Below are 6378 nucleotides of genomic sequence, written 5' to 3'. Positions count from 1 at the left end.
TAGTTTCAAAGGATGCTGGTTAATGGTAAACGTGAGATTCGAACCTTCATACAAGTTCATTTACCACTACGCTACACTTGGTGGTGGTGGTGCTGATGACACAGGCAGAGGTGATGCTATTGGGATTCTCTGCGTGTAAATGATGGTGATTGTTATGGACCAATAAACTTCAATGAATTAGTATACTATTTTGAATACGTTTGTTAATATGCTGATATAAAGCATCACTAAATCTGTCACTCGAATGTCTTTTTTTTAATATGTATAACAAGAATCTCTCTCTCTCTCTCTCTCTCTCTCTCTCTCTCTCTCTCTCTCTCTCTCTCTCTCTCTCTCTAACATTCACCATGAACTCTCACGTTTCGATTCAGTGAACAATAAAGGAAAATACTCATAATAATGAATCACGGTACAACATGCATATCATCACAGCAGATCATTCGCCCGATCATTGACTATCGTTCAGGCCCCGGCGCTGCTCTTAATGGGTGGAGTGATCTGTGGGATTACCTCGAATAATGGGGCGATGAGCCAGTCAGGAATGGGGGGTGCGGGAGAAAGGGGCGAAAGGTTACACGAGGGCAGGTACAGTGGCTGAGCTGGTGGGGGATGGCGGTACAGGGAGGCGGGGAGTAATATAAAATTCATATATACTTTATTATTTTTATGCTTGTAAAATAGTATATTTTAATCTATAAGTATCTATATTTTTGGCTTGATATATCCTTGTTCAATTGTTTGCAAAATAATCTAAATATCTCGTGATTTCTCACTTCCAAGTCACTTTCGTTGATTAACCTTGTACTTCGAAAACAAAATGTGAGTGAAAGTAAGAGTTTTATCATTTCAGCTGAAGGTGATATTGACGGTGACTGACGTGTTTCCAGCGTGGTCTACTGGCCCATTTGATGTTTGTACCACATGATGACAGCACCACAATGAATTCATCTGTTCGTATCCCATTATTGTGATTTTACTTTTTAGTGTAGTGTGTGGCAACAAAGTCTCATGCAACGTTGTAATTATAATTAAAGTATGGAAATATTTCACGTAATAAATCTCTTGCACTCTTTTATCTGTTTTCAAAATGAACCAAAGATTTTCAAAAGCAGTAATTTATTCGCCATATTATCGTCCTCCTCATAAATTCCCTACTGAATTAAGTGGAATTGTTTTGTTTATACCTCACATAAAGATAAGTACTGACTTTGCGTCCGCTAATATCGAGTGTCGTGTAAATTCAATGGCGGCATATTTTACCACATGACAGTTCCGTTGCTGGTTTTGAGAGGTTGACTGATGGCCGTGCTCGCCGCTAAGATCTGCTGCCACTTGGTGTTTGGTTAGGACGGCTGTAAATCGCAGTAAATCGCATGATATTGACTGACTGGATCCTTGGTTACTCCCTCACCGCGCAGCCCTTCTCCACCCTCCGTGTAACAATAGGGGCTAATACTCCGCCCTATCGTCTCTGGCAGAGCGTGGTTATCTCACTGGGAGGGAGATGTTATTTAGTAGAGTCTCTCAAATGAAAAACAGACAACACTGAGGAAAGCATATCATAACTATACAATATACGAAGCAAATTTCCATGTAACTGATTTTTTTTTGTGACTACCTACCAAAAATTATGATTACATTGCGACAGAAAAAAAAATAATAGACTGCTTTTGACAGTTCCCTGGAAGGACTTCGCAATTATTCATTATAATGGCGTTTTATGAATCTTAAATAGACATTTTTTTTTGCAAATTTAATTAACTTGCTGCTTTCATATTACTAAAAAGATTATTCGTAAATTAACATCCTATCTTGCTTATATATGCACCTTTCAAATAATACGCACATGAAATTCCACATGATTTTGCTCAACAAACATATATTTTTGAAAATGCCTCCCTGCATCCATGAAACACATAGATAGTCATGTGGAGCAGAGAAGCAATCATGTAAGACAAAGACAATCGACAGCCGTAAGCAACATGATCTTTAAGGAAGCGTACATACATTTTTCTTTGCCATTTGCGATAAAATCTAAAGAAGCCATGAAAAAAGACACCTGAATTTTCCAAAGACGAGAAGACAGCCAGATCGTCTCGCTAGTAATGGAGGAGTTCTGTCTTCACTATTATGTACGGTATTCTCATTTTTTTGGGGAGACAGCATCTCGAAATATAACACCCTGTTCCAATTAGTGTGTGTGTGTGTGTGTGTGTGTGTGTGTGTGTGTGTGTGTGTGTGTGTGTGTGTGTGTGTGTGTGTGTGTGTGTGTGAGAGTGTGTGTGTGTGTGTCAATGAGTGCAGGCATTTGTTTCACATTGCACGCTGCACGCACCACAAATCTTTTATTTACGCCAGTTGTACGGTTAATTTACAATCAATGAAATATGCACACTTACTAACACACACACACACACACACACACACACACACACACACACACACACACACACACACACACACACACACACACACACACACACACACACAAACAGAGCAGGTGCGGTGTATTAGTCTTTCAGTCCATTACTATTTCCTTAGGTCTTGGATAAACGGAAACACAGCTTACAATAATTTTCCTGGCCACTTAACACACTCAGCACCAGGAAGACAGGGTGCAAAATTGATGAAAGCTATTGGCGGCTGAGTCAGAATATCTCCACCTGTCCATCGTACTTTAAAATCAATCCGTCTATCTTTGAATGCACCTCTGGGTAAAGCAAATTAATATATGATACTATATTGTAATTAAAAATATATTGAGCCAATAATGCATGAAATCCCTAACACTTTTAATGAATACATGAATAAGGATATAAACATGCAACAGTCATAGCCATAATGTAAAATATAAAGTAAGATTTTCTGTTATAAAGAATCTAAGACTATGAGAATGAGTAAAGAAACGAGAGAAGCTGCGAGAAAAGTAGAGTATAACACAAAGTCAAAAGGATCCAGTGTAAAATTTAAGAAAAGAACAAAGTGAAAAGTACTATAAAAACGTAATCCTCAAGGAAGAGAAGCGAAGAACGGAACAGCATGCATGGAAAGCCAACACCAAAGCAATGTCTGGAGAATAAAACCATTAGAAAGAATCCAATGCTGGTAACAGGACACCGCCCTTCAGGACCAGCTGTTCTTATTAAGGTCACCCTCGCACCAGGAAATGAACTCCAACACGAGCTCACCAAACAACGCCGCTTTTACTACACATAAAGCGCCAAGGCCACAGAATTCATATGTACAGGCGCGGCATATACACACAGACCGTAGGGGCTTTATCTAAACAGACACAGTGTATGCATTTGTAGAGGCACACACAAACTGAAACTCCAGGGAGCCAACACCAGCTTCCCAAGTCGCTAACGTGTTTACATGCAGTGAGGAAGCGAGATGCGTCGAAATTGGTCAAGCGTACCTAACAAGATTACTTAACACAAATATCACTGCTACAATTAAGTCTGGAGAATATAAGTATTGTTACAAGTAGCTTACATTTCTTCAAGCGAGTCAGGTATTAACTAAATACAACAATTTTTTTTTTTTATATATATATCGCCACTACAATTTATTAAACCTGTGAAATGTTAGTTTTGTTACAAGTAGCTTATGTTTGTTGTGGAGCGGTAGGTGTAATAACCAAATGCCCCAAAATATACACAATGCATTATTTCCAGTGATATTAAAAAGGCTAAACAAGTTGCAAAATAAACATACTATTCCCTAGATTACAATTTCCGCGAAGGCAGTGCTTGGCGACGGGAGTAATAATTCATATCATGCAAGCCAATTTATCTTCCTCCTCACAAGGTCAGTCGCTCTGTCAGCCAAACAAACTTTCCTAAAATACATATATTATTCAAACACACCTCACGCATCTTTGTCTCACCGCTAATCCAGGGTAAGTGTGTGCGCAAGGGAGGGAGGAAAGAGGACTGACGGTGGAAAGAGGAGAAAAGACGGCAACGAACAATTTGTGTGGATTTATGAAAATGTAATTCTTTCCTGACGTTGCCAATTAGTCTGGAATCTAATTGTAATTGATTTCAACCATCTCCACTCGACTGGAATTAAAATTAAATGAAAATGCTGAATAAGAGACATTAATTACGTTGCTAAAGTAATTGTGCTCCTTATGTTGGCGGAAAAAACGCAAAAAAGTAACGCCTCATAAGAAAATCTAAGCACACACACACACACACACACACACACACTCGAGTCAAATACAGAGAAACACAAAGTCAGCCAGGCAGTTAGTGAGTACGGAAGCCAGACATTCAGCCAGCCAGACAGCCAGACAGAGACAGACACATCATCCGATACAGAGACAAGTAAGGCTGAGAGGAATTCCAGTTCAAAGACAGAGACACAGAGGAAGCGAGAGGGAGGCAGTGAGGAAGACAGAGACAGAGGCAGCGACAGACACATGGGGGAAAGCGAGACAGGAGAGCGTTTCGGTATACAGTGGCCAAATTAATATACGATTGTTGCCCTTTAGCGAAGAACAGTTGATTGGCTTCGTACGCCTGTATGTCTGTGATTAATTTCCCTCGATAAGACGACCACCGTTAGCATGAAGTCCGATTAATTATTGATCATCTGCTGCAAGATAATTGTAATGCAGAAATTCTAAAGGCGAGGAAGATCAAAGCCACAGGTAAATAGTAGCAAGGTTTGAATTTTCAAAGACGCTGCGCTGAAAGTGTAAATGAAATGTTCCTTGTGATATCTATAGACATTTACTAGACGGTGGTTGTGCTGGTACTTTTTAGTGTTGTTATTTTTGTTCTTATTGTAAGTTGTGTAGTGGCACTAGTAAATGAAGAAGAAAAACGAGAAAAAAAAGTTACGAAGCAAAAGCAACAACAACAACAGTAACTTAAGAATCGACAAAGCGCTATCTAAGTTATACAGTTTCAAATAACAAAGGAACCACAAGAGCGCGCCGCCAACTCGTCACTTCACCACGCATCCCGGGATCATCAACTCCCGCGACGACCACTATCATCTGCCCATTCGCTGCGCCACTATTAAATCTTCTTGGAACTCAGCATTTTACGAAATTCACGTAGCTGACAAATGTTCGCAGGCACATTACTCTTTAATTTATTGCTGCAGCTGGACACTTCTTGCATTCCTATGACGACATAAAACACTAACGAGATTATCTCCCTGAAACCTAACGATTTATGATTCCACCAAACTGGTAAAGTTATTAACTTTCTTTGTTGTCACTTAACGAAAATCTTTATAATCTAAGGTACATTTTGACCCTGAAGCAGCTCATTTCTAAGTATCCATAAGTGAATAAATCGTTACAGCAATCTGGTCACATAAGCCACAGCCATTAGGATTTTTCCATTACTTAGAAAAAATATATATAGTTTTATAGAAGTAACAACGAGAAAATATTCTTGCTGTATCTTTAACGCTTCACGTATCGTCTGAATTGTTACCGCTACACACACACACACACACACACACACACACACACACACACACACACACACACACACACACATACCGCCTATCACTCAAAACATTTAATTAAAAAACTTATATTTTATCGTCACTTGACTGGTGGTAATAAAACCTGATATGTAATAAAATGGAAACCGAAATTGGAAGACTGGTTAGGAGAATGCCAAAGTGAAAAGCGTAAAAGTGAAAAATGCTCACATCATAATAGAATATGCTACAAGAAAACATGAAAACAAGTAAGAAGAAAAGGAAATAAGGGTGAAATAGATGGTAAAATACAGTAGCACAGAAAAGTAGATAAGGCAAGGTGGCAAATGAGAGTGAAGCAGAGAAAAGGGTGCATAAGAGATTAAACGAATAAAGGCAACAAAAATGGACACGGAAAGAGAAAGGAATTAAAGACGACGGAGAAGCAAATGAAGGAAATAAACAAGGACAGACACGAGCGGAAGGAGAGAAACGAAGGGGAGCATAGAAAGATTATGGAAACAAAGACAAGACGACGAAGCAATAGAGAGAAAAAGAAAAATGAAAGGACAAGGAAGCAGAGGAAGGATGGAACACAAAGAATAGGAGGAGGAGGAGGAGGACGAGGAGGACGAGGAGGAGGAGGAGAAGGAGGAAGAAAAGAAGAAGTAGGAGGAGGCGAAAGGGGGTACATACCGTCGCCATCACGGAAATATACTAACATTCCACCAGACTCATTTCGAAGCCAAGCGGAACTTATGAGCTTATGTCTGCGTAGCTCTGAGAGGACTCGCCCTCATGACGGAGGCCGACTCGAGGGCGCCGTTCACAAGCGAGGTAAAATGTGCGAAGAAAAAAGAAAGAGGGTGAAAATAAATAAACACGACATTCCTTGCAGGCACACATACAGACGCACACGCACGACGGGCA

This window comes from Portunus trituberculatus, chromosome 19 (genome assembly GCF_017591435.1).
Source record: "Portunus trituberculatus isolate SZX2019 chromosome 19, ASM1759143v1, whole genome shotgun sequence".
NCBI lineage: Eukaryota > Metazoa > Arthropoda > Malacostraca > Decapoda > Portunidae > Portunus > Portunus trituberculatus.
The sequence above is the reverse complement of the archived record's forward strand: the minus strand, read 5'-3'. Positions refer to the sequence as shown.